Genomic DNA, 16,493 nt, shown 5'->3' with positions numbered 1-16,493 from the left:
AGAACTGGAGACAGTCACACATTTTGTTGCTGGTTGTGATGGACTAATGACAGGGGGCTTGTATACTGAAAGGCTTAATAATTTGTCGAGATTGTTGCACGGGAGATTGTGCAAATATAACAATACGTAAGTAGCTGAGAAGCATTTGAAACATGAGCCACAATGCATTATAGAGAATCGTGAAGTTTATATCACATGAGATCACTCATTACCAACAGTTCAAAAAACAGATGCAAGAAAACCAGATATAATAGTCCATGAAAAGAAGACAAAAATATCATTGATAATTAAAACTGCGACACCCAGTGATTACACTGTCTTATATACAGAGAGACACAAAGTTATAAAATACCAGGATTTGCAGGCAGAAATATGGGCAATGCTAAAGAAGGATACCCAGACAGTTCCAACAGTAGTAGGAGCAATGCGTCTCATAAAAAAAGAATTTACAGTCATATTTACATATGCTACCAATATATGTTACTCCACATGAATTATAGAATGAGTCAGTAGTGGGTACATCGTAGGTGCTGTGAAGAGCGCTTTTGGCTAACATCAAAGACTGAAACAATTCTAATTTCATGAACCATAATCATATTTTGATTTAGGAATGGGTCCATCCCCGTCATGGTATTAGAAACCCAAAAGACGTAGAAAAATTAAACCTGTTGAAATTTAACAAGCCGCCATTAATTATATTGTAAATTCTATTTGGGAGAATTTACCAATGAAATAAATGATTAGACATTTATTTAATAAATGAAGAAAATAATTTTATAGTCAAAGGAAATTACCCACAGGAGAACTGAAGCACAGTATCAAATAATTATGAATCAAAGTTGATATAAAATTCCAAATACAAATGTTACAGACATGAGAAGAGCTGTTTTGTGGATTCCAGCTATAAGTAACATAGAAGTTCTTCAGAATGTTAGCATCTTTGTAGCTTTTGGGTTATCTCAGGACATAAGCTGGATTCATTAGTCAAGCAGCTGGTATAAGCCTGCATATGCTTCTAAACATTGAAATTGCAAGCAAGCTAAGTCGTCTCATGTAATGACTTGCCTTTGCTTATTTAATTGACGACCGGGTGGGTGTACTGGACAATTTACCAATTTCAGTCATGGTCTGTAATGAAGGTAGTGCAAAAAAAATTCACTGCTATTCCGCATTATTTAAGGTACATATATAAACTACAGGTAGCTATACTCTTAGATATAATAACAAAACAGGAATGGCAATAGGAAAAGCAAATAAAATAGGCAACACGTTTGCAATCTAGGCGAGTAAGGAAGGCATTAGATTATTGTGATGAACAAAAACATGAACAGATTTCAAAGTACATTCATTCAGAGGTTCATACTAATAAACATTAGCTATAAATGCTGCAGTAGGAAGACACAGAATTTCACCATTCTCTCTGAAACATCGACACTCATACAAAATATTCACACAGTCTCCAAGTTTTACCTGAAATTTGTTTACCTTCTGAATGGAATGAATTTTAGGAAGGATTTGATTTCAGTATGCTTTTGAAAAGACTTTTAGTCCAGTAATGAGACTGAACTTTGGTATCCTCAGATTTAAAGACCCATTATCTTGGGATCTAAAGTGGTATGTATATTTTTTGATTATTGGCTTCCTGGCCATGTAATTTTAAAGTTACTGAGGGAAAAAGGAATGCTGCAGTAAGCAGGGCTGTCTTCTCAAATTCAGACATAGTATGACATGCATAGTATTCAGCATATAAATCCGAAATCTCATATAAGAAGGTACCGTTTTGTTCCCATGAGTCTTTTGGCTCATCAGACCATCTGGCTGTACTTTTCTGAGATTTGCCAGGCTATGCAGACAGGCCTGGCTTACCACTCATAAGCTTGTTTTACTCTTTTGAGTATAAGAAACTGTACACATTTTGACAAATAAAATTGCAAGAGAAGATAGCCTTCTTACTGTTTACCTAGACCTTTACTGCACATGACTTGAATACTGCGACTTTGATTAGATTGTGACTGTTACTTTGTCTATGCAGCGATGTACTATGGACTGGATTCCAGTAGTAAATGTTAGTAAACTTTTGCCTAAATTATTTGAGCTTTATTGTGGAATGAGTTTTTCTTTTTCATTACCAAAAATTCTCATAGCCCCAGTGCTTAGAAAAACAGCATTTGATGGAGGCATACTGAAAACTGCGACCCGCTCTCTAGCCTTCATTTGATAGAGGACGTTATGAGAGGACAACAAATGCAAAGATGTATTTTGACTGGCATCGCATGGTTTCTTTCATTCATGTTAGTGTGGTTTTAAACCTAAATACAGTACTGCCCTTATCTGAGTGGTTAATAGATCACCGCTTATGCTCCAACTAAGTCGTTGTTAATATCTCATCAACAGTGGACACTATGGGCTGTGAGATCTGGACTGAGCACCTAAACTCCTGCTGTGGTCTGACTAGCACCAAAATGAAATGGTTTGCTTCTTAACTCTTGAGCTGTATGCAGCAGGTAGTCTCTGGTTAATTCATCCAGTCCTCTCCCTCTGGAATATGTAGTATTGCAGATCTCTGTGATGCCCCTCTTCTGTTTATGATGCATATGCTGTCATTTAGGACGTCCTAAATGGGGGAGGTATTTAATTATCAGTCTTATGCTGATAACATTCCACCTTACCCCTCCTTCACAGAGGGATGTTCGTCAGATTTCACTCTTGTTGGAGTCTGCTAGGATTCCTTCAATCATTGGATGGCACAAAGATGGCCAAAGCTTAATCCAGCTTAGACTGAGATGATACTAGTGTTTGCCACTGTCCATCCATCACATCTTTCTCTCCCTTCCCCTATGATGAACCCCTACACTGAAATCTGTATCTTGTGTTTGTGATCTATGGTGTTTTGTGATGATAGACTGATAGGGAAGGACCAGGTTTCAGCCATTGTCAAGACATTGTATTTTTGTGTTGAGAATATAGCTTGAATAAGTCACTAAACACCATATTTAAACTTAAGAATAGCACGTCTTATACTGTTAAGATGTTGTTTGGAATAATGGAATGCCCATTAACTTTTGCTTACAGATGGGGACTTTGCACAAATGTGATTTTTATTACTACTATTTTTATTTTTTATTATAAATTTCATGCAGATTTGTTTTTTAAATATGCATTAAATAAATCAAATACTTCTAACAGCTTGCATATTATGTGTGCTTGCAGTTGTAACACTTTACTGTTATCTCAGAATAAATATACAAACTCATAGTGCCGCATGAACATAAGCATCTTCTGCTGAATATTTTTCATAGTGAAAGTAACACTTTAATAAGGATAGTTTTGTACTAACAGACCAAGTAACTTTAAACAGACATTCTCATTAGTGAAGATAAGAGAATTACATATATACACATACACATATACACACACACACACACACACACACACATATATATATATTTATATAGATTCACTTTATAATTTTGAAATACTGAAATACCGAATTTCAGTATTTCGAAATCATAAAATCGAACGTCCATAATCCCGACAGCACACAGTCATGAAACACACAATCACGAACACATACAAACCATACACCACATCGTCCAACCCACACTATGACAAACAAAACACACACAAACACAAAAACACAAACAAACAAACCTACACTACATGCACCCCTGATGTGGGGCGCTGCACCCCCCACACCCCCCCTACTTATATATATTAACTCTGAGATCGCACAAACAGACACAAAAAGGAAACACACGCCCACACATTTCACAGTCCCTCGCACACACACAAACATCACACATATACATACATCCTCACATTCAGACACACTCAAACTCCCACACAAAACCCTTACAAAACACTCACCTACCTTTAATTGCACCTACATCCATACACGATAATCTCAAAACACTGCACGCCATGTACTGTAAGCTATAACCATGAATTCGAGATATTCAAATTCACGATTATGCACTTTTGTGATTTTCAGTTTTCGACTTTATGATTTCGAAATACTGAAATTCGGTATTTCAGTATTTCAAAATTATAAAGTGAACCTATAGATATATATATATATATATATATATATATATATATATATATATATATATATATATGTGTGTGTGTGTGTGTGTGTGTGTGTGTATATATATATATATATATATATATATATATATATATATATATATATATATATATACACACACACACACATATATATGGTCTAGGACATTTGCTCGAATGAGCAAACGTCTTAAGAAAGCGCTTTTATCGAAAAAGCGCTTTCGTTAAAGCGTGTTACAAAAAAAAAGAAACACTGCTTGTGCCCCCCACACCCCCCTACTTTAATATTCTCCCTCCGAGACTGCACTACAGTGGTGAAAAGGGAATTTTCCCTTATCCACACCATAGTATGGCCTCGGCAGCAGGCATACTTACGCGAAAGTGCTTCTTCGGTGAAAAGCACTTTCATGTAAGTATGCCCGGCCATAAGCATCCTAGACCCATGTATATATATATATATATATATATATATATATATATATATATATATATATGTGTGTGTGTACGTATGGGTGTACTTCACATAATCGAAATCGCACTGACCCAAATTTTAAACAACTGAGATGAAACACTAAAGTTGCATTTGAACAAACACAATAGTGTAACCAGGGAAGGGAGGCAGTCGGCCAACATTTGGGAGTTTGTTCTTTTCCTCACTATAGTGTGATCTCAGAATTGCTATATTTAGTTATGGACATGGATGGGTTTGTTATGCTTCTGTATGTTTTTTTGTTCAAACACAACTTTGGTGTTATCGTCCTGATTATTTAAAATTTGGGTAAGTGCGATTTTGATTATATGAAGTAGACCTATATATATATATATATATATATATATATATATATATATATATATATATATATATATATATATATGTGTGTGTGTGTGTGTGTGTGTGTGTGTGTGTGTATATGTGTGTGTGTGTTATATGCGTTATCGCTGCATGTATTTTATAGGGTGCCGAAGAGCATGTGTTTTTCATTGGTGGTACAGCTGAATGAATTATGTAACACTTTACATAATTCTTGTTTTTTTCTTCTTATAGTGTGACCCTGTTGTTGTTGTTTGTCTTTCGGCTTTTCCTGGTTAGGGGTCGCCACAGCAGAACTTCGGTCCGCTAATGATAGGCAGTTGGTTTTTATGGTGTCAAGTTGCCAGCCCAATGCCCAACCTTCAACAAAGGCACGCCCATTCAGCGCATGTCTTTCAAATGCCCACTCGACCACGGGGAGGACATGCAGACTCCACACAGAAGGCACTCCCAACCCAAGTCAAGAATCGAACGGGAGAACCTCTTGCTGTGAGGCAACAGCGCTACCACTGCACCACCGTGGAAGTCTTTATAGTGTGACCCTGTAATATGTATATTTAATTTCCATGAGTGTGGGGGAGGGTGACAAAGCCAACCATGTAAAATTTGCTTCTTGTTTTTCTTTTTATAATTGCAAATGTAACCTATTGATTTACATTTGCAATTACTTTTCTCATTGATTTTAGTTTGATTAATGATAAATGCCTATGAGTTTGTTAGATGCTTTATGTTTTGATCAGACTCACTGATGATTATTCATTACAAAATCACATACACATACAATCACACACACACACACATATATATATTCTGCATATTTAAGATAAAAGGCTACATCTATGTATACAAGCAACCCTTTGTGGTATGATGTGCCACTTAATAGTTAAATATGACTTGTCTGACTGTGCAGCAGCATATAAAATGTTACAGAATATAGCAGATCTGTCCTTTAAAATGCAGGTCGTGGAATTAATATGAAGAGTTGCTTTTCTGATGACATTGCAGCAATGAATGTCATACATGACTATGCATAAACTTAAGCAAAACATATTATTTCACTACTGTTAAACCCATGTATTACATCATGCTAACCCCTGCCTACACTGTAGTTACTCATTTGTTTTGAAGAAAAATGATGTCACAGTTCAAGTACATTATAAGAGGTCACTGCATCACCCAAAGAATCCTCTGAACTGGTTGGATAAGTCAGCAGTGATGATTCAAAATATTTTGCAACTGAACACATAGGTCAGTTTTCTAACATGTGCATTCATAAATAGCTCAAGAACAGAAAACGTATTAAACAATAAAATGTTGACAAATAAGGACGTCTGAAAACATCTGCTGTAATACAGAGCCTAAAAGTAAGTGATTGCCTTTAGTAAAATCAGAATGTGTTTTCTAAAAGAGAGTTTCTGTTCTGCAAAGGTTATTCATTTATTCAGCATTCTTGGGGAATGTTTGCCTGTCTGCCAATTTTATGCATCAAAGCTTTGCTTTATTCAGTTTTGACATGCAAAGAACAATCACTTTCATTAATAACTTCACAAGTTAAATGAATGAGAATAATTTGAAGGTTGTTCATTTTTCTGACTCTTATATAATGCAGACTTGAAGAATTTGCTTTCTAAAGGATAATATTTGAAGAGCTAACATTTTAGATACATTTGCGGAAATGGAATATGCACAGAATAGCAGAATGAGTAAAGGCATTTTAATCTGCATGCAAAAAGTAAAACAGTGTATCTGAGTATCTGTAAACGTTCAAAATCCTTCACTACAATCTTCTTCTTCTTCTTTCATCTTTTCTCAGTTAGGGGTCACCACAGCGGATCACCTGTCCGCTCATGATTGGCAGTGGAGTTTTATGGTGTTGAGTTGCCAGCCCGGCACCCAACCTTCCACAGAAGGTGCACACACTCACACCTAGGGCCAATTTGGAGTGTCCAATCCACCTACAGCATGTCTTTGGGATGTGGGAGGAAACCGGAGAACCTGGAGGAAACCCACGCGACCACAGGGAGGACATGCAGACTCCGCACAGAAGGCACCCCAGCTGAGGATCGAACCAAAGAACCTCTTGCTGTGAGGCGACAATGCTAACCACTGCACCATTGTGGCTGCCCAAAGTCCTTCACTACAATGATGTACCCCATTGTATGAAGAAGTCTGACTGTTAACTATATCACTTATGTTTTAGAGGGATTTTTAAAATGACCTTCTTAGTGCTCTCTCTCTAACTGGTCATACATTTCTGTTGTAGAATAAAATCAAATGAACTCAGTAAGACACAGGAAAGAGTTTAGTGTAATAACGTTTAGTAAAAACTCAACAGACACCTACTACAACCAACTTGTTTGATATCATTTCAGTTTTACTGAAGAAATTAGCAGTGCATTCAAAGAACGTGATAGCCTTTCAGTGAAGAATCAGCCACTATAATTTATTTATTTATTTATATATTTATTGACATTTGATTACCTGGAAATTCTGACTGGGTAGGAGGCCATTTTCAGAAGAGGCCCAGGTAGAAAAGCAAAAAGTTATTACAAAACATTTTAAGAACAATAATTTTATAGTCTTTAAAAATAATAAGCATCTCATTACTAATGACAGAAAAAAAACTACTAGCTAAACCTCCAAAAGAACAACAAACAAAATCCAAAGAAACTTTGGAGCTCTATCTCATCCTTAATTAACCCTGGAACCAAAAATAACCCCTGCCCTTTCCAGATTAAAAAAAAAAAAAACATAAGAAATAGCCACCCACTTCAACTCACATTTCATTGACACTATAGCTAAACTCACCACCACCTTTCCCCAAACTAACTCTAACACTAACTCCCATCCATTTCCTCCTCCTGCACAATGCGCTATAAACTCCACCCAACCCACCTTTTCCTTCTCTCTTAAACCCATCTCTACTACTACCAAACTATTCCTAAAACTGAAACCTGCCTCTAGCACCCCAGATAACCTATCCCCTGAATACCTTCAAATATCAGTGAGAGCTATTGCCCATACAACTAGCATACTTCTCAACAGACTTCTCCAAGAGTCTTATGTTCCCAATGTCTGGAAAAAAGCATACATACTCCCTCTCCACAAAGGAGGTAACAATACTGACATATCTAACTTCCACCCACTGCTATTATCTCCCCTCTCTCTAAATTCCTGGAAAAAATGGATTCACCATCAACTACTCAACGTTCTACTACAAAATCATCTCCTGTCTCAAACTCAGCATGGGTTTAGGCCATGCCACACCACAAACATAGCTCTCATTTCCTTTATGGACACAGTTAATCAAGCCATAAATAACAGTAAAATTGTATCCTCACTATTTCTTGACTTCTGTAAAGCATTTGATACAGTTTCTCACTCCCTACTCCTCAGTAAATTTTCTGATCTAGGCATCTGCCCCCCCCCCCCAACTCTTAACTGGTTTGCTAATTACTTGAACAATAGACAACAGTCGAACAAATGGCAAAACTCCTCCTCTCCATTTCTTGTCTCCCCCACAGGAGTTCCACAGGCTTCCATTTTAGGACCCCTTCTATTTAGCATTTTTGAAAAAAACATTCACTCTACTCTAAAAAATGAGTCTGTTGTGTAATATGTAGATGACTCAACCATTATCTGTTCAACTAAATCTACAACAGAACTTTTACAAATAACCCAAGATGCCTTTACTTCTACTGAAAACTGGATGGCTAATAATCATCTAGCCCTAAACCCAAACAAAACTAAATTACTATTGTTTACTCCAAAGAAAAATCTCTTTATTAACAAGGCTGACTTTATGATTCACTCTCAAAACAATAGCACTATAGAAGTTGTTTCCCATACAAAATTACTCTGCGTTACTATAGATGAAAACCTGTCATTTGACCTCCACATCCACAATAATATCAAAAAAACACACCAAAAGTTAGGCACCCTCTATAGGCATAAACAATTCCTCAGTTGCAGTACAAAGTGCAATCTTGCCTCAACCTTTCTCCTTCCATCTCTCTTGTATGGTGCTCTCCTCCTTACCAATATCCATTCCTCCCTAAAAACTAAACTCACAACCTGTTGTAACAAGATTGCCAAATCCGCAACCCAACACAAAATATTCATCCCACCACTGCATCTCTCTACAACAGCTTAACTGGCTTGAACTTCCACATTACCTAACTTACCTGCAACTACTCACAAAATTATATACAAACCCAATGACTGCCCATCCATCTCCTCTATCCTAACCCACTACCACCCAAACAGACCACTCTGAACTGAAAATCGAACCCAAACTTCCAGCAGGTGCATGCTCTCACGCTCTTTTCCTTTTCTGTTGCCAAGCTATGGAATTCTCTCCCAGTCTCCGTCAGAACATCTAGCAACACTTCTTCTCCCAATGGCAATGCAGCTGCCTCAACTCTCAGACCTCCATTACCTGATTACTCACTTCCAACAACATACTTCACCTCCCTTGCCTCTACACCCTTTTCCACTCTTCCTTATCACTACTTCTCACATCTACTCCACTAAATATTTCCCTCTATCTCATATCTAACTTAATTTATTCTCACTGCTTCAGTCTACTTATCTCACTGGACTGTACCTATCTCTCTATGACTTCCTTAGGGTCTATATTAGAACATCGAGGTTTCAAAACTTTGAATGTTCTAATATTGAACCCTATGCAGCAAAAGCTTAAAATATCGAAGCAACAGAAAAGCAAACGTTTTCATAGGGAAAGAATTCTGTTGTCCATTTCTGTTGCTTCAGTATTTTCAGTGCTGTGGTGGAAAGTTATGGGTCGGGTTCAGATAAGTCTGCGATTGTGTGGACGTGAGGGTTAGGGTGGGTTAGGTGAGTTAGGGTTAGGGCACAGGTTAGCTATGTGTGCGATTGTGTGGACGTGAGGGTTAGGGTGGGTTAGGTGAGTTAGGGTTAGGGAGCGAGTGAGGTGAGTGTGCGATAGTGACAGACCTTAGGGTTAGGGTTTGGGTTAAGGTAAGTGGATAGTTAGTGGTGTATGTATAGTTTAGTGTATGGTTAGGTGTAAGATTTTAGGTGTATGTGTGTGGATTGATGTTTGTTTGGTGTGCTTGCGTTGTGTGTATGTGTTTTGGAACATCGACTTTTTTCCCTAAGAAATAAATCGCTGTTCTGACAGTTCGAAATTGTTAGCTTTTGCTTACATAGGGTCAGTTAATCATCGTTCACTTTTTTAAGCGGTCGGTGATCTAATATAGACTCCTTCTTACTGCTAATAATTCTCAAAATGTATCATGTCTTACTGGTGTGTATTCAAACTATTTTAACCTGCAAATATCTCATTACATGACTTATCAATTGATCTTACATATTACCTTTTGTCTCTGTACAATACCTTTTACAAATGCTGATTTTGTACACCACCTTTGCCTTTGTATAATCACATGGTATATACATATATTATGTTTAATATGCACTCCTATTGTGTGTCTGTATAAACCTCTGTTCTTTACTTTAATATTAATGTATCTTACAATTCTAATGAATTGTTTTATATACCACTACACTAAGTTAATGTTGGAGCTTTTCTCCCAAGGTCTCCACTGAAAATGGGCTCTTTTTGGCCCAGTGGACTTTCCCGATAAATAAATGTCAATAAATAAATAAATAAATAATACAAAAAACAAATACAGTTAAAATAATTATACTAAATTAGACATAATATGAAAATATTGGTTAAGAATAGATACAAGTTATATAGGTTCATAGGTTGGTACTAGGCTATCGGCCCTAGGGCCTATACAAGCCTAGCCATAACAATTCCCTGATTAATACTTCCCACACTATTTACTTTCCTGGACCCCTGTCTAGCAGGGCGACTGATGTGATCCCAGGGGTGAATTTCCTTTATCCCATCCAATCATCAATGTTCCTTTTGAAGAGGGCCAAAGAGGCGCTCTGCTTGACATGTATGGGCAGTCTATTTCAGAGTCTTGGGAGTCTCTGGGTCAGGAACCTATCCCTCCAGCATGTTTTGTTTATTGTGATGACAAGGTTTAGATCCCTGGAGCATGTGGCTCTGAGGGATTGAGATTTCTTTAAGTGTAGCATGTTCAACAGCTCTGGGTTTGACATGGCCTTGTATGTTAAGCAGAGATCACCTCTGAGTAGACAATATGCGACAGAGTATAACTGGAGTTTTTTAAGGTGGTCACCATAGGGCATCTGCTTTAGGCCTGTGATTCTTTTACTGATGTATTTCTGCAGCCTATCCAGTTGTTGCAGATGTCTTGAGAGGTACATACCAAATGGGGCATTGTATTCTATAATGGGTCTAATGAGGGATGAGTACAGTGAGACAATGACCTCCTTTTTTCTGGATGAAAACCCCTTAGTGATGAGGTGTACCACATAGAAGGATTTCCTGACTGTTGTGGCGATGTGGTTATTGAAAGTGAGACCACTGTCCACCTGTGTCACTAAGTCTCTTATCGCACTTTCGGTGTTTAGTGTACTGCCACCTATGTGGTAATTCATGGGTACATGTTTTTTACCAAAGGAGATAACTATACATTTCTTGGCATTGAGCTTGAGCCCATGGCTCTGGCAACAAGCATATGTTTCTGTAAGGCCCTTCTGTAGAGTATCCACATCATTTTGGGATTCAATAATGGCTCCCAGTTTGCAGTTATTTGCAAACTTTGTTAGCCAGAGTCCCTTAGTGTTGGCTTGTACTTCAGAGAAGTAGATGCCAAACAAGAGTGGTCCCAGGACTGAACCATGAGGTACTCCACTTGTCACTTGTCTGGAGCTGAATTTGGAGTTAACTAACTTTACAGTGTGGGCTCTGTCAGTAAGCCAGTTGGCAACCCATCGAGTGATGTAGGGATTAATGCTCAGCTTAGTAAGTTTATCTATGATTCCAGAGTGGGGGATGGTGTCAAAGGCCTTGGTGAGGTCCAGACAGGCTGTGTGGACTGCCTTACCCTTGTCCACGGCTCTGGAGACTGATCCAAAGAAGTCAATCAGGTTCAGAAGACAAGATCGGCCCTTCACGAATAGAAACTGGGTGGGGTCCAGTGTTTGAAGGTTGCCAATATCTTTGTTTATAAGTTTCATGATAATATGTTCCATGGCCTTACAAATCAGGCTCATCAGACTAATGGGGCGGTAGTTCCCAGCATCCAAGGTGGATTCCCCCCTTGTGGAGTGGGATAACTGTAGCTGTGTTCCACTCAGTGGGCAAGAAGCCTGAGGTGAGGGTATGATTAAACATGACACTTAGGTAAAGTGCCAGTTCATTTTGTAGTTCATGTAGTACACAGCCTGGGATGTCTTCTGGTCCCATGGATGCTGTATTCTTAGCTTTGGAGAGTGCGTTTTTTACCTGTGCGGCCGTTATTACCAGAATTTGGCAATCTTCCAGTATTGAGATGGGCCGTTTAGAGGGTGAGAGGGGGGGGTGAAAGTTGGCACTGAATCGATCTGCCAGGATATTGGCAATATCCTTGGGATCAGTATATGTAATGCCATTCTATTGTAGCTCAGAGTAGATCTGAGCATTGCCATTTAGATTCTTGACATAGTTATAGAATGCATTGTGGTTGTCTTTGGAATTTTTGGCAATTTTATTTTCGTAACTAGCTTTGGAGGATTTTATGAGGGATCTCAGCTTCTTACTGAGGCTGGTAAGGGAGTTTTCTGCATCCTGGGATTTTCTTCTTTTATGCAACAGTTTCTTCCTTTTGTTGTAAAGTTTGTTTATGGCAGGGGACCACCAGATTGGCTTCCTTTTTTTTGGAGGAGAGCATCTTGGTTCTATTTGGGATGGCACGATTCATGCATGAGTGCATGTACTCCTATAGTGCCTTAGTGTAGGACTCAGCAGTCAAACTTTCAGTTCCCGTCTGCATGGATGTCATGACATTTGTCAGTTCTGACTTGAGTAGCATGAAGTTGGCTTTGGAGAAGTTTTTATGGAGGTTTCCTTACTGGGGGGTGGGGGTGGGATGTAGATGTTAATGGTGATTAGCTTATGGTCTGACCTGACCAATGATGGGGTGACCATAGGTGTGGAGCATCAATTTCCCATGTTGGTAATGACCAGGTCTTGGATATTGGAGCCCCTGGTGGGACTATGGATTAGCTGATCCAGGACATTGGAATTTATGAATTCCAAGAACCGTTGGGCAAAGGTGTTGGTACACAAGTAGTTTTCCCAGTTAATGGCAAGGGTAGTTGAAATCACCCAGTAATAGGGTGCTTGGTTGTATCTTAATATTTTCCAGTATGTTTAGAAAGGTGTAGTGAGAACCTTGGGGCATGGTGGGGGATCTGTTGCAAGCTACAGTTTGGATTGTAGTCTTACCTAGTGTTAATTGCACCTGGAGAATTTCAGATGCATTGTGTTGGGCAACTAGCCTGGTGGTGTGAATATCCTTGGTGAATATGGACACTCCTCCACCTTTAGTGTTTCAATCCTGGTTTGGTGGCCAAAAAGTGTAGTAAGAGTTGTAGCCTGGTATTGCAGGTGTGCTCTCTGGAGCCTTGAACCAGGTCTCAGTTACTGCACAGATATCGATGTTCTCCATTTTTAGGAGTGCCGTGAGAGAGTACATTTTGAGGTTTACACTTCTAGCATTGAGTAGCATTACCTTCAGATTTTGCATACTTGTACCTGTTACGGTGGTGATTTTGTCCTTTGAACTTTGCCTAAAAAAGGCACTATAGGGGTGGCAAGAGGTTTAGCCAGTAACCTGAATCCCAGGGGTGACAGGTGCAGACCATCTCTGGCAAAGCATCATGGTCTGTCGATCATGTCATCCCAGGCAGACAGATACTGGATCCCCTTTGAATGAAACCAGAAGCTTAGCCAATTGTTGAAGTCAATCATTTTGTCCTTATATTCTGGTATGATTCTGGGTGAAGGCAGGATGCTACTCAGGGCTAGGGTCATACCTTCCTGGGCCACATGATCCTAGAGCTCTTCCATGTCTCTTTTCATGTAGTCCAGGGAGGTACATCTCAAGTCTTTCACTCCAACATGGACAGTGACAGAGTTATAGTTGTACTTGTTGTGAAGTGACTTGAGTGCATGCATTATTTGGCAGATCCTGGCAGCTGACAGGCAGCTGACTGTAATTTTCTCCTTGTTCAGCCTGGTGAGTGGGACACCAGTGTGCTTGACTATAGAGTCAACTATGACTAAAGTGTTAGGTATGTTGTCTTGCCTTAGAGGCTGTTGCTGGGTGGCACACTGGTGTTGTGAGCTATATGACACTTTGGTTGTGATTGGTGTTTGTTTGTGTTTCAGCTTTGGAGGTCCTTGTTGCTTCGGCAGGTTACAGTTAAGGGCCTCTGCATATGTGGATTTAGTCTTGCTATGTGTGGGTGTTGGTGGTGTCAGTTTAGAAGGGCTATGGGTTGCTTGAGGTGTAGTATACGGCATACTAAGAGTAGACCGGCTAAACAAAAAAGGAGGTGGTGTAGCTATAATATTTAAACAGCATCTAAACATCCAGATCTTAAAATCATCATCTCCACAAATAGGCAATGAAGAAATAATATATACCAACCTCAAAATTAACCAAAACAAAACCATCAAATATAATTGGATGCTACTTCCCACCTGGCCAAAACATCCCTCTCCTAGAAAACCTCAGCTGGTCTACCCACCATCTCCCCCAAGAAACTATCATCTTAGGTGATTTCAATATTGACTGGCAATCCTGTTCTGGCAACAATCCAACCCATCATGTACACCTTCATGGCTTCACTCAACTAGTCCAGTCACCAACCAGGATAAATAAAATCTCCACCAAGCACACTACCCTGGATTGGATACTAGTCAGTAAGAGTCCCCCAGTCATATTTAACAGGCTGCTTATCAGATAGCCTCAGTGATCACTCCCCGACATTCCTACTCAAAAAATACCTATACCAAGCTAAACCTGTCATCTACCGTCAAATACGTAAAAAACTAAACTTTAACCCATTAACATTCATCTCATCCCTGAAAGAATGTAACTGGCATCCTCTAAAGTACCTCAGTCTAGATGATGTAGTTGAATTTTTTTAATACTACCTTCCTGAACATCCTTAATTACTATGCCCCCATAAGATTCTCCAGAACCAAAGCACAACCTTCCCCATGGCTACAGAAAACCACTGTCAGAAATGAAAAACAGGGATAAAGCCTGGGAGCACTGGTGCAAAACCAAAACCCCCTCAACTAGACAGAAATTCCTAGAACTACGCAATAGAGTCAAAAAGCTGATAAAACAGGACAAATCCCAGTACTACCAGTCTGCCCTAGACTCCTCACAACACAGCCCCAAACAGTTCTGGTCCACCATAAACTCCATTCTCCACCCAGGTAAATTCAGTACCCCCCCCCTCCTAACATCCCTCACTCCTCAGAAAATATTGCTTCCTCATTCAACACACACTTCACCCAAACCATACTATCACTAGCTAAATAACACAACCCCCTCCCCTGCAACCCACACCTTCAACTAGTAATCTCCCCACTGCCTTCTCTTTTTCTCCTGTACCTACCTCCAACATAAAAAACTCTTAACTAAACTTAAACCCACCAAATTAGCAGCAGACAGCCTCCCAAGTGTATACCTACAAATTGCAGCTGATGCTCTGGCCTACCCAGTATCCATCTTGATTAACCGATCTCTGTCAGAAAGTTACGTTCCCACACTGTGGAAAGTATCACATATAATTCCCCTCCACAAAGGCGGACCCTCCACAGAACTAACCAATTACCTCCCCATAGCTATTCTCTCTCCACTCTCCAAAATACTAGAGAGATGCATACACTCTCAGGTCTCAGACTACCTCCTTACTAACAGCCTCCTTTCCAGTACTCAGCATGGTTTCCGACCAAACCATAGCACCACCACTGCCTTAATCTCCTTTACTAACACTGTCCTTCAGCATAAAAACAATGGCTACTTCTCCTCTGCTACTTTCCTAGACCTATCTAAAGCATTTGACATGGTCCCACACAAACAACTTATCTCTGTCCTCAATAACCTATCCTTCTCACAATCGGTCACCAACTGGTTTCAGAGTTACCCGTCTGACCGCCAACAATCCATTGTATGGCAGAATGACATATCTCCCCAACTACCTGTCTCCATAGGGGTTCCCCAAGGATCCATCCTTGGACCCCTACTCTTCTCTGTTTACACCAATAATCTAGCCTCTGCCACGAAACATGGCACACTCACAATACGCAGATGACTCGACCATCATCTGCTCAGCTCAGTCCCTACCAAAACTGCAAAAAGTCACACAGGAAGCCTTTTCCTCTGTTGAAACATGGTTATCCGATGCCCAATTAATACTCAACCCAAACAAAACTAAACTACTCATCTTCCAACCCACCAAACATACTCACTTTAACATCACGGCAAAAGACAACACCACTATATACCCAACTGAACACACCAAATTTCTAGGAGTGGAAATAGACAATAAACTAAAATTTGACATTCACATATCTATGACAATAAAAAAAGTCCACAAAAAACTAGGAGCGTTATACAGAAATAAGCAATTTCTCACCAAACCAGCAAAGATTTCAATAGCAAATTCCCACCTTACCTCCACTCTACTT

Source organism: Protopterus annectens, chromosome 9.part0 (assembly GCF_019279795.1).
Source record: "Protopterus annectens isolate FY-2018-M chromosome 9.part0, PAN1.0, whole genome shotgun sequence".
NCBI lineage: Eukaryota > Metazoa > Chordata > Ceratodontiformes > Protopteridae > Protopterus > Protopterus annectens.
The sequence above is the reverse complement of the archived record's forward strand: the minus strand, read 5'-3'. Positions refer to the sequence as shown.